Source organism: Brachyhypopomus gauderio, chromosome 4, assembly GCF_052324685.1.
Source record: "Brachyhypopomus gauderio isolate BG-103 chromosome 4, BGAUD_0.2, whole genome shotgun sequence".
NCBI lineage: Eukaryota > Metazoa > Chordata > Actinopteri > Gymnotiformes > Hypopomidae > Brachyhypopomus > Brachyhypopomus gauderio.
The window spans coordinates 28,500,206-28,514,588 of record NC_135214.1 but is presented as its reverse complement, the minus strand read 5'-3'; positions in this window follow the sequence as shown (position 1 = coordinate 28,514,588).

Sequence of the window (14,383 nt, the reverse complement as noted above, 5' to 3'; positions counted from 1 at the left end):
GTGGCATATCTGAAGGCGCACATCGTGACAGGAGCTCCAGTTCAGACGGTTATTTTAAAATATCTCCATATTACTCAGACGGGCTTATTAATGTGTTTGAAAATTATATTTTTTGTACAGAGAAACTACGAGGCATTCTTAAAATAAAGTCATAATCACCTCTCATTTTGAGCAGGCCGTTGTGCTTTGTAAAAATGATTTAATAATTAAGAATCTGGCCAGTTTGGTTTGACAGGTTAGAAAGTTAGGATAGAAACGCTCAAAACTTTAATGTGTAGCCTCTAACAGGCACTTCACAATGTGACTTCCAGTTAATGAGCTAAAATAACCCCCTAATTGCTTGCATTCAATTAGTTAAGCTTCATTAAATTAAATAGAATGTAATAGCAACAGTTTGTCCATGTTTTCATCTTTTTGTTATAAAATAAATCCACCTTTGTTTCTTGTTTCTTCCTATTTGTTTTTTTTTTTTTACAAAATAAATAGGGAAAAAGAAAAGGGATTGGTTGAAAGCTATTTCTACAGTGCCATCAGGCTTTTACCTGGGCTTAAAAGCATTGAATCCGGGGCACAGTCTGAGTGCATGGGATATTTTAATGCAGACTATTTTGTGGCATGCCACTCGCAGTTATAGAACCTCGTAATAGAGCCACTTAGGGATATTGCATTTAATTACACAGACTAACTCTGCATGCACCCAATAATGCAACAACAAACCATGCTTTCACAGTGTCAAGAAACAAATGACCCTAGGAAATGTCCAGGGTGAAAAGACTTCATTTCACAGCACATGTCGATATATGGACTATGATCTAGACAGTGGCCTTATATAAATAGAGAAGGGCCTTTGATTAAAGACCATGCCCACAAGTCGATTCTTCTCCTCCGGACTGTAGACTGTAGGGGATTTCTGTTGTCTGGGCTTCATTGTTTCGAATGCTTTTAACTGGCCAGAAAGTATTTGACTGAGTTCAGGCTTTGTGGAATAAATGCTCACTCATTGTGTGCTAGCTGTGAGTGTGATCATGTGTAGATACATTCTATAATTTAGCATGTAAACCGGTTTGGTATGATTCACCTTTCTGCTTTCTTCCTTGGGTGCTCATTCCCCGATAGGCATCTTGTAATTATCTAAGGAGTCGATGCAGAATGCCCTATGGGAGGCGTGGAGGCAGAGGCTAAGGGGTAGACACGGGTTCTTGCTGGGTTTGCTTTATGTGAGTAAGAGCTTTTAAATGTTTGAAAGCAGCAAGGCTTCAATATGGCGAGACGTTGGATGCCCACGTTTAGTTAAAAATCATTAAGTCCCCCCTACAGTGTGTATATAAATATATTTACGCGCACACACACACACACACACACACACACACACACACACACACACACACACACACACACACACACACACACACACACAGTGATACAAACACAGTTACAATGGGGCTCAACAAATGCTGTGTTATACAAACCAATGACCTTTCTTCCCTGATTCATTTGAAATTATTGATATTTATATATTATACAGTATTTATAATGTGTAGTCATATCCACATAAAGGGAAACTGAATGCAGATTTGAGCAGAAGTGACTGCTACTTTGTTTAGTTTTAGAACTGTAGCCACAGCTAAATAAATTTATTTTCACTTTAAGTTAAAGTTAGGGTTCTCTTATCCAGTGGTAACAGGGATATACCTCTAAGAACATGTAGGGGAGACCAGGTATAGTTGTAACACTTTTTGCTTCAGCAACATACATAATTTATGTGTTAGAGTTCTCTTTTTTAGACAAATTATCTTTATCTACGAAAATAGCAATGTTTCCAACTTCACAATTCATTAATTGAAACCAAATACAAGGAGTTGTATTGTTACAACCCACCCACTTCCATGGTAAGATGTAACATATCTCACCCCACTACCCATGGTAAGATTTAACAAATCCCACCCCACTACCCAGGGTAAGATGTAACAAATCCCACCCCACTACCCAGGGTAAGATGTAACAAATCCCACCCCACTACCCATGGTAAGATGTAACACTTCCCATCCCACTACCCATGATAAGATGTAACATATCTCACCCCACTACCCAGGCTAAGATGTAACACATCCCATCCCACTACCCATGATAAGATGTAACATATCTCACCCCACTACCCAGGGTAAGATGTAACAAATCCCACCCCACTACCCAGGGTAAGATGTAACACATCTCACCCCTCTACCTAAGGTAAGATGAAACTTATTTCACCCCACTACCCATGGTAAGATGTAACACTTCCCATCCCACTACCCATGATAAGATGTAACATATCTCACCCCACTACCCAGGCTAAGATGTAACACTTCCCACCCCACTACCCATGATAAGATGTAACATATCTCACCCCACTACCCAGGCTAAGATGTAACACATCCCACCCCACTACCCAGGGTAAGATGAAACACACCTCACTTCACTACCTGGAGACTAAAAAATCCACAACACAAAACTGCATCTAAATCAATTATTTGTGCAGACTCCAGCACCCGAACACATACACATAAAGAGTTAGTTTGGTTACCTTTTAAGATTTGTTCATAAACAATGAAAAATGTCTTCACGTGTCTCTTCCTGTTCTCACCAACACAACACACGTATGCGTATTAAAAACTGATTGCTAAATCAGTCCACCACATTAATCTGCACCTGTCAGATACTCAATAGGCCTGGCTCATCTGGGGTCATCCAAAAATCTGCTGCCCCGGCCCAGTACGCAGTCAGCATCCTCCTGCTGCACACTGAATACATTTGGCCTGCTGTGACAGCTCACACTGGGCATCTGTCTTGATCATTGTTCTCAGAGGTTTTGTAATTTCTTGCAGTGTCTGCTCAGTGTCTTGTGGCAGACAGAGTATCATTTGGACCTTATTATTTTGGACCTCACTGTGTTTCCCTGCCTCACCTCATCTGATGCAGGTTTATGCATCCACCTCTATCAGTTTCACACCCACTGTCTTAAAATGCTGAAAAAAGGAGCATAGAGGAAAAAGGATACCAAAATGTTTTTAGTTGTCAGGATGTGATCAATATGTGATTAGTAACACTTTTTGAGATCAAAATCATTCCCAGTCCTGTCAGCCATTTTTTAGCCTGATGCAGCAGCACAGTGGTTTGAAATTAGCGTAGATGAAATATGTCACATTTTACCTGAGACGACTCTTTAATATAATACAAGTGATATAAGCGCAGCTACACCAGTATCAGTGCTACTGCTACTTTATTTACTTGCCTGAAAATCAATATTTTGTCAATAAAGTCTTCAGGTTTCTTGACCCTGCTATGCAACTTCCAAGGTCATTAAGGTCATACATGAAACGGATCATATAATTCTTAGGCTAGTTTTTTCTGGTAAAAGTGAGGCAGTTACATCCAACCCTTGTTAACAACCCATACACAATCTCCCCTATAGGAGGTTTTATTCGTTTTCATTATGTGTGTCTGTGTGTACCTCTGCTTGCATGTATTTATGACTACTTCCTACTCATATACCATGCCAGAAAATAATTAAAGACTCTTCGAAGGTTCTACCAGTGTAAAGTAATAAAATAATACCACAACTTAACCTCAAATCAGATCTTTTACCTGTGCTGAATAAATGATGAGCCTTATGGGGGGAAACTGAATTGGCAGAGCCGTTGGAATGACACCCACCAGGTGCCGTATATCTGCTTGGAAACTTGGCCCACCTAAACAAATGCAGCAAGCTCCCTGCAGGCATGTAGAATTGCCCATCTGATCCAGCTCATTAACTAAAGAAGAAGCCCTTCCGAAGCCAAGGGCCGTTAGGGCGGAAGGGACGAGGCGGTGCGGTGCATCGCCAAGCCAGGGCTGGAGTGTAGCAGTCATGTCCTACGGCCACCCAGCTGACATTCACACTCCTCCGCCCTCCAATTAGAAAGCCACAGAAGACTTCAAGGATAGTGTGTCATTGCATGTAACAGGAGTTGCTTGCATCAGGAGTTGCTTACACCACCCGTATCACGGTGGTAGGACGAATGTGGCTATTAGTAGTGAGAAGCCTATGGAAGTGGCACTTAGAGGTAGGTAGAGTGTCTCTGAAACCTGATGTTACTCTTCTCTACCAACGAGCATAATGCACTGTGTTCCTTTCACGTCCAAGTCCGTATTCTACCATGAGGCACTTTGAGGGAGGGGCTTGAAGATGATCAGCTTTCCTCTCTTGTCAGACTGCAGCTGGTGTCCACTGCATTACCACAGCGATGTGGAGAACTTGACCCATTGCCTTCTTCTGACCTCTATTTTCTGTGAAAGATTTTAAAAAATGTCAAAACATCACCACCGTGTATAAAAAAAGATCATATTCCAAACTGTATTTGTGAATGTTTTCAAACATTCCAGAACTGACGAGTTGTGATTTTATTTCCAGCGTGGGCAGCAGTTACCATGCAGATGGCTTTATTGTCGTTTATAGGATGAGGTGAATTTTATTGGCTGTAGGCAAAGTAATAGCATTTTATTTGTTTTTGTTTTTTTCATTATGCAAGAGATCAAATACAGTCTCCATAAATTTGTGCAAATACTGGTAACACTCCTACTGTAAACACAGTTCACTATGTTAACTCACATGCCAACACATTTCTTGAAGCTTCTGCTGGAGCCTTATATGCTCTAGTGTGAGCACACACGGTAATATATAAGCTACTTTGTGTGTGTGTTGTGTGTGTGTGTGTGTGTGTGTGTGTGTTTGTGCGTGTGTATGTTTCAGTGTGGAACTCCTTTTTCCTCTTTCACTTACTGAGCCTAATGGTGTGGAAAAATAGACCTTGTGTTCCTGTGCAGCCTGGATCCGCTACACCTGTCAAAACAGGTCAGAGTCACTTATAAGAACCTCTCGCTGAAAAAAAAACACAAGACAGGGTTGCCGTGACACCAGCTGATGCATAGCCTTTGGGCTCCTTTGACGCTGCAGAATATCAGTGTAGCTACACTGTAAACATCAAGCACACCGAGCTTCAACTACCACGTTGTTTCAGTTATACGTTATTACTGTTATGAGAAATGTTTCATTTTCTGCACTTAACACAGTACAAAATGACATCTAGTCATCTGTGTCATCTAGGTCTGGTTTGCAGCGCTGGGTAACATGTTTTTTACTCACCAAACTCAGTTTGGACTGATGTTACCCAAGATAGATGTGCAAACTGTATTTTGAGACGTGTGCCATAACCACGGATACCATAGCTGCCGTTAGCGCAAGAGAATGACGTCGGCAAGGTTGATGTTGAAGCTGACCTGATGTGCACCCCTCGTAATTAGCTGACCCCGCTGCTGCTGTTAGACATCCTGCTTTGTTGTACTGGTTTGGTTCTGTTACTATGGGCTATGAGGCTGGGTGAAATGCCACTTGATGAAGAATTGATTTGGTGAGGCACCACTCAATTAAAAGCTGGCAGATGCTCAAGGAACTAATTATTAAGGGACTTAATGTGCCTCAAGTCATGTCTCACAAAGAATGGAGGTGATTTTCTGTTAATTAGTAAGTGTGCAATTTAAATGGTATTTACCTGCAATAGTGATGTATTATAATAGATTAGGTTTCTAGAGGACATTTGCCACCAAATTAAAAGTGTTTGCTAATGTGCAAGTATCTGCTTGTATGTTTAGAGTTACACAATATAATCTCACATAAAACAAATCAAAGATGTCTTACCAATGCTTGGTCACATTTTTTGGCACTCCAGTTTTTGCTGTAACCAAAAATATTACAAATGCCAGCAATGTCTTAAAGTTCAGAAAGAACTTGTAATTGTTTTATATATTTATATGTTAATACATGTTATATATTATAGTGTTTTTCATTTACTCGAATCAACTGTTAAATCTTTCCTATCCAAAATACTCAGAGCTTAAAGTTCCATATAAATAAAGATGATGATGGTGATGATGATTATTATTATTATTGCTGTTGTTGTTGTTATTATTGTTGTTGTTGTTGTTGTTGTTATCTCCGCAATTCAGCTCAAACAAGCCAACGATTTTGGCCCATGTACTTTCACTGGTTTGTGAAAAAAAGTTGTAGGAATTCTAAAACCTAGAATTTATTTGCACACTGAAGGTCAAGGAAAATCGCCTCAAAACAATTTTTTAAAGCATCACCGCTTACCGCTGATAGATTGCAATTTCTTGTGGAATCTCTGCGGTAAACACTGACAAGGCATAGATAATTAGAAAATGGAGTTGATTTGCAAAGATGATTGGCTAACTGAAAGAACAGCAGAAAATGTGTCAAGTAATGCTGAAACTATTCTCTGCTGGCCGATGATGAGACATAAGGTGTGAACTGGCTTGGGGACAGTGAGTTATTACCTAGCAGATAGTGCAGAAATTGATGTCACTACGAATAGGTAAGGAATGAACACATTAAAGAAGACATGCTCTAAATAAAAACAGGGGGAGCGTCAGAGCATCCCACACTGCATGATGGTGATGCAGGGAATACTGCAGTCCAACAGATCCTAACACAATGTAATTAATCTATAGGTCTGCATACAATACATGTTAAAAGACTATATATAAGATTTAGTATCATGTTTAGAAATCCTCATTGTATTTCCTTGCCCTGGGCCTGGGTCCTAGTAATGTGGAGCTATTCTAGATCAGTGTTATCAGTGAAGCTTCCAGAATAATTCAGATAGCAAAGAAAGTGCAAGAGTCATTCACAGTGGCACTAGCCAATCGTGAACATCTGTGTGTTTGTGCTGTAGAAGGGCTGTTGCTGCTGTCCTGGCAGGTCTGTTGGCCTGCCCTCAATTGCAGCATGGACCACAGTTTGAAAAGATACGGTGCTTGTGTAGCGGAGAATGTCCTTTATCTCCACACAATCTAGGGTGGTGCCCTGTAAAAATTCATAATTTAAAATATTGCTACACTTGGCATCATGTGTCTTGGAGGAAGCATATGCCCAACACACCCATCAACTCCTCCGAAGCTATGTTATAATTGGCATAAAAACTAAATTGGGAGAAGAACAGAATTTAAAAAAGTAAAAAATAAAAAGTCTAACCATGTGTAGTTGCATGTTTTTGGAGTTTGGATTGTTATAGTTATTGGTGTGACTCTTCCTGCACACAGAGAACCAAACTCCCCAGAAGTATGAGGAGTGGGGGAGGATTAATAAAATTACCCTCAAATTTCATGTTGTATCATGAAAATCATGTGACATCAATCTAAGATCCAGTTCCACAGTGGAGAAGAGAACTATGTGTAGGCAAGTCCAGCACAGAGATAACTTCTTTCTAGAATGACCCTACCGGGCATTCATTACTAGCACACATCACCCATCTGTCCACTTCTGGGTTTTGAATGGTTTCGGTACCTGTGAGGCACACTCACAAATAAAAGCTTAAAAGAACTAGTCATCTCATTACCCATTAGATCTCAAACATAGCTCTCACCCCACCAAAAACAAGCACCCTCATAGTTAGTCAACTTTTTAACATTTATAAACAGCCTTCCCAGTCTCTTAGCGGGCGGTGAGTCGTGCTATACTAGAGGCCTGATGGGTGCGGGATATGGTGCGGGGGAGACAAGTGCATGCAGATAGGAGGAATGAGAACCATTTTTGTCTTTGTAGGCAAGTGTCAGGATTTTAAATCCAATGCAGGCAAGTGTGGGGCACCAAGAGAAAGAACACAACAGTGCTGAATATTGAATATCCTGCAGCTGCATTCTGGGTCAGCTGCATGGGTGCAGCTGGGTGTACGCAGGGATGCTTGCCAAGCCTGAGCTGCAGTAGAGATGACAAGGGATCTGGACCAGCAGCTGAGTGGTGTCTCTGGAAAGAAATGGTCAGATTCTTCTGACGTTAAGTAAGAGAGACCTGCATGTCTGTGTCAGACTGGTAACATGGGCAGAGAACAAAAGCTGGTTGTCCTGGACTACACTTAGATGTCTTGCATGTTCAGATGGTGTAACTGGTTCTTGCATTTTCAGATGGTGTAACTGCTTCTTGCATTTTCAGATGGTGTAACTGCTTCTTGCATTTTCAGATGGTGTAACTGGTTCTTGCATTTTCAGATGGTGCTCTCTGTGTGATTTGTTCTACTCTTGAGAGAAGTATAACTGGCTTTGTTCAGACCTGGCACCTCACTAAAAGTTGTTCCACTAACTTGTTTACAGGCTTCAAATCTCAGCTGGGAGTTCAGCAGCTAGAATGAACAGTGAAACTTTTGTTTTATTGCTACTCCTGGCAAACTGTTGATAACTCCGTAAAACATATTCTGTGACCGCTACCGATGTGCATAGTAAAGACCATATTAGGTTTCATTTTGGGATGATCTTCATTATTCATGTCAAATGCTGCTTTGTCACATGCAGTTGGAGACTTCCATCTCTTTCATAAAGTGATATAGCCTATAATTTAAAGAACGTATCTCCCCCTTGACAGTTTTTGAATGGAGCTGTGGATGTGTGTAACCCTGCACTGACTTTCAAGCATAAGAATGCACCACCTCATTCTTATGCTATAAAGGTCAGTCCAGGGTCACGTCAGCCACATGCAACATGTCTGCAAACGTAACCAGAAATGTTAGTGTTCCACTTCAAATGCCACCGTGTCTTCTCCCAACAGATGCAGGTGTCACGTTTATCTGAATCTTTCGGCTCCACTGGAACGATCCAGATGAATGGTAGTATGCAGGAGGGATCTGCGACTACGTTCTACCACATCCTCACCCTCCAGAGCAGTTTTCCTTGCCTACCTCATATATTTGTTTGCATGGGGTGTCTTCTTATTTTGATTGTTACTAATATTAACAGACAACTGGCCTTGCTCCAGGTTCTTTTGTATGTAACAGGTTTGGATTTATTAAATAAGATATATAATATGTGCACCCCCCTAATCCCATTATATTGTCGTTGTTGTCACAAGGACCAAGGCAAAGGGCTTGTGCAAGATATAAATGTCACACCGTGTCAGCAATCTTATTGCATGATTTCCATTGTTGCACGTCTCACCAGTAACATTAATAATGGGCATATTGCTTCGTGACAGTGACCTCAAACCCGGTCCCTTCATTAGACTTACTATGTTTCTTATGTAAGCAGGACATGACAAAGGGCAACTGGCTGCTTTTGCTCTGAACCACTAATTCCCCAATACAAATGCAAACAAACATTTACACCTTAACGGGTTACATATCAGTTGGCAGGCAGACAACTCTGATGCAGAAAGAGCTGCACTGATCAACAGTTACCAGGGGCAATAGGACAGTGCAATAGAACATGGCAATAGTGATACAAAGAAGAGACGTTTATCAGCATATGGAAATGGGTCCACTTGTCCCTGTAGGCTATTCACCCATCACTTTGGCTTTGTGTGAAATAATGTCTCAACATTTCAAAGGTCTGGAGGAGACATTTCATTTTATTTCCTTCCACCTTTCACTGAAGACTCTGACTGGGTTTGGGATTCATTTTGCTCATCTGCAGTAGCCAAGCTTTACAGAGGCAGGACTGAATAAGTGAAATGAAACAGGACAGCGAGATGAAAATGAAATTCACTGTAAACAATTGATGATGAGCCCTGACTGCTGCCACATTACTCAGTCTCATAGTCCCTTTACTTTACATGAGTTGGATCTTTCAAGCCTGATGGATACAAAATAAAGGCAAAAGCAAAGGAAGACAGAGCAGTTGATCAAAAGCTCCATGTCTGCTTGTCACTCTCAAAATAACAAATATGTGTTCATTTTAACAAGCTCAGGTTTCACATTGAGTGTATGTATGGTGCCATTAGAAGACCATAAGCACTGCTGAACACATCCAACATGCAGTGGGTGGAGGGGGGTGGGGTTGTTTGTGGTTAGCATTGTGTGCCACAGGGGTTATTGCTTTATAAAGAATGTGATGGAAAAACGAGCAGGAAACACCAGCTTCACTGATGTTGTTTACTGTAGGGAATTTCACACCTTACCATTATGAGAAATGAAAACTATCAACATCGCTAACATGTGTACTGTGAAAGCACTTCCTCAAGACTCAATTAATTAGTGTAAAAGATTAAATTTCACACCCAGGATTCCAGTTGCAATCATTTACAGCCTCTGGCATAGACGTTAGCCAGCCTTCTGTGACTTTTAGAATTGCACTGCTCAAGATGTCCAGCTGTAAATGCCAGTTTTTTTAAATATATAGCGTTATATCTGAATTTAATGCAGAAGACTGGTCTAAAAAATTAGTTTAGGCCAGGGGTCTAAGCATTTGATAAATATTAGGCTTACAGTAGATAAACTACAGCACTGAAAAAGACTATTTTAACCTATAGAGCAGAAATCCTAATGTTGGCGTTTGATATTCTAGCAATGCTTTTGAATGTATTACTGTAATACTGGGCTTATCTGTCTCAGAGTTTGTCTTTCTGCCAGCACTATTATTCATCTGCAGGTTCTAACAAAGCTTTCTAGGTTTGATCATATGCAGCTCATCTTAATCACCAATGCTGCCTTTTCAGCCACTTTGCCCTTTTTTGTCTGATTTCAGGCATTGTAGTACATTTAGTATATTAACTGTTAATGTACTGAAAAACATTTGTACCATGTTAATTTGTAAATGTCATTCGGTGTAGGCGATCATGTTCTGCAGAGACCTTTTGTCTTTGACATTTGTAACAGAGACGTTTGGGATGTCATCTAGCCCTGGTTTGGTTTATTATCACCTACCTGCAGCTCGGGAGCTCGGTGAATGTTATAATGCAACGTTAGTAACCAAGCTTTTCAATACCATAGTTGGCTATTTTGTTGTATTCTTTTAAAAATGCACAACTACAGATTTTGTCTTTCACCCTAAATTTCTGGATGACAGGAATATGTGAAATAGAGCGACCAAGCTTTCTGTGTTAGATACAATAACCATAAGAGAATGCTTCACTCTCCACTGTCAACTCCAGCCACCACATTCAGTTCTGTTTCATGATAGTAAAAATGTTGATCCTTAAGACTTCACTTCCACATGGTTTATTTCCAATCCTAATTTGTTGCTTTAAGGGCCAGAGAAAGAGGAGCAGGTTTCATTAAGCACTATCACATTTGCGTGAAGGCACAGGCATGCCATTCAATTAATGCCTGGACCAGGAAGTGTCTCTTAAAATTAATTATAGTATTTGCAATTGCTCAAGAGAAGTCATGGAGGTGAAGAGACATCTGGGTCCCATATAATTACTCATTGGACATGTGTCTCACAGTAGGAACTCTCAGAGGTAGGTATAGACTTAGACACACACAAACACACACACACACACACACACACACACTTGCAAAATGTAAGAAAATACATTTAAATAAATGAAGAAATGTTCTTTCTGAGTGTGACTGTCTTCAGGCCAAGGTAAACAAGGTAAACACATTATACTACAACAGTCTTAAGTAAAATAGTGTGGATTCTAATAAATAACTGAAAGAGCGACGTTTCCACCCACTCCCTAACAACACCTAATTTGACCAACTGCAAAGATTTATATCACTGCAGATTGTTGTAGCCAAAAATGGAAGAATTTTAGACTAGAAACAAAACTAATTTGGTCATTTTTTTCTGTTTCCCCACACAGACACAACACAAATACAAACCGAATATAACAGGAAGGGAGAGAATGAAAGAGGAGGGAGAAAGAAAGAAAGCAGTGAAGGAGAGAGAAGGAGAGAAGGAGAGAAGGAGAGAGAAGGATTGGGTGAGACTGGTGACATTTGCTTATTCAAATCATCTCATATTGGACCAATACATCACTGTCCTGCAATCTATTACAAGTGTGCCGCATGAATCAAATGTTACCTTAGATGGATGTGTGTGTGTGTGAGAGAGAGAGAGGTAGAGAGAGAGAGAGAGAGAGAGAGAGAGAGAGAGCATTGATTACACATGGAGCCTAAATGCAATCATTTCCCAACCATGCATGACCTTCTATTCTCATCTCCAAAGTTATTTTTTGCGCAGCGATTTAAAAGATATAAGCACTCTAAGAGTTGTCATGGTGATTTAGACTCAGGGAGGACAATCCTCCCTGTGGGGGGCGTGGGGTATCACTCTCTTGGTGTCATGATAGCATTTATAGCATCTGATGTGTGATGCGATTTCTGCCCGTTAACCCTAAGACCATAACTTTGCCACATTTATATTTCACACAGATGTGGAAAGAGATCGGATTTGTTAGTGCATGCACTTTCCTGTAGTGCGTGCATATTTATATGAAAGGGAGAGAGGATCTGGAGAGGGAGACAGCTTTTATTTTAGAAATATAAGTGGAGTACGTACCGTAGTGTAGAATGGGCCATCAGTACATGTGACATTTCCTCCACAACCCCACAAACACCCTGCTACAGCACCACTTTCACACATACGGGGAGTATCATCATTTAAAATCACATACTGCCAGATCAGCTGTCATTTACATGAGGCTGAAATCAAATGTTGTGTGTGTGTTTGTGTTGTGTATATGTGTCTGTGTTGTATGTGTGTTTTTCTATGTTGAGCATGTCTGTGTCTTGTGTGTCCGTGTCTGTGTTGTGCAAGCATGTCTGTGTTGTGTGTTTGTGTTGTGTAAGCACATGTGTTATGTAAGCATGTCTGCGCTGTGTATGCATGTCTTTGTGTGTGCATGTGTTGTGTTTGTGTTGTGCGTGCATGTCTGTGTTGTGTGTCTATATGTGTGTGTGTTGCGCATGCATATCTGTGTGATATGTATGTGCGTCTGTGTTGTGTTAGCGTGTTTGTGTTTGTCTGTGTGTTGTGTGTGTATGTGTGTGCTGTGTATGCGTTTCTGTGTTGTGCAAGCATGTCTGTGCTGTGTATGTGTGCTTATGTTATGTGTGCATGTCAGTGTGTTTGTGTATCTGTGTGTTGTGTATACGTGACAGTTTGTTGTGTGTGTATCTGTGTGTTGTGTATTTGTGTCTGTGTTGAGTGTGTGTGTTGCATGTTTGCATTCTGTTTGCATGTCTGTGTTGTGAGTGCGTATCTGTGTGTTGTGTATGCATATCTGTGCATTCTGTATGCATGTCTATGTTGTACATCTCATTCATACGGATGCAAACACCTTATATGGCACTCGGCAGGCAACGTATCCCATGGTGCCTGCTCCGAAACTGGCCATATCAAAGGCAGCTGATAAATGCCAAGGAGATGTCCAGAACCTGTCTGAACAAAGTCCTTGTCAGTATGTTCCTAAATGCAGCCTGGCTGTCAGACTGCAGCTTTGAACCTGACTCACGTCTAGGGGAGACACTGTGACACAACTAAGAAAAATCAGAAGGCGGTGGAGGAAGGAAATGGAAGTAGTGGCAATAAAAGCATCTGAAGGTCTGAGATTAAAAATGAAGTGGCATGAGAGACATTTTTAGCTGAAGCTTTTATCCAAAGCAACTTACAATGATAGCTGCATATATAGCTTGAGTAATTGAAGGTGAAGGGCCTCGTTCAGGTGCCCAACAGTGTCAACTCAGGAGCAGCAGGACTCAAATTTACAACCTTCTACTAGATGAACACCTTCATCTCTGAGTCACCACTGCCCCTGTGTTTGTTTGCTCCTTAAAAGTATTGGCACCTTTGGATCAGGAGGATGTATACATAACTGCACACAGAAGCTGAACTACTGGAATAAAACTCCAGAAAAAACGGATCTGGTTCTAGCTACTGCAAATGCATTAGGAAGTCTGCTGTATAGTTCCTGCTGGTCTCGGGAGGCCATCCTGTCTGTGATCCAAGGTTCCTGTATGGAGAGTCAACGTAATTGTTTGTATCCGTTTGTATCTGATTCCAGGCAGTGTCGTCAGAAATGTACTAAGCAGTATTGCACATTACACTACACATGGGAGAGGTTTCTAGATAACATACAGTTTTATTATAACCGCTAAATCTCCAAAGAGTAAGTCCTCTGTGTTTCAAAGGGGGAAAAATGGCCTCCTGCCCTCACAATCTGAAAAAAAAGGAAAAAATGCTGACGTCACAAAAACTGCATAGAGAACATTTTGTTTATAACTTCTAACAAAGAATGTACATCAGCAAGAATATTGGCAGATATTTGGTATAGATATTTTAATCTATGTTACAGCAGACTAACAATGGAATTACATAAAACTAAATGCCCTAAATATACCTGCTACCACTGTATAATCAGAAGTTGCGGATTTTATTTTTATTTTGATCATGATTGTTCTTTACTTAGGCAAATTGTGGTACCGTTCTTTAGTAGTGAAGACTATCATAAACTCCTTGTTAACTATTATATATAAAGACAGTCAAAAGTTCGGACACATCTGACAAAATGCATTTTCTTAATAGTACAAAAAAAAAAAAAACTAATGGATTATGCTTATTTGTTAATAAGATAAATCAT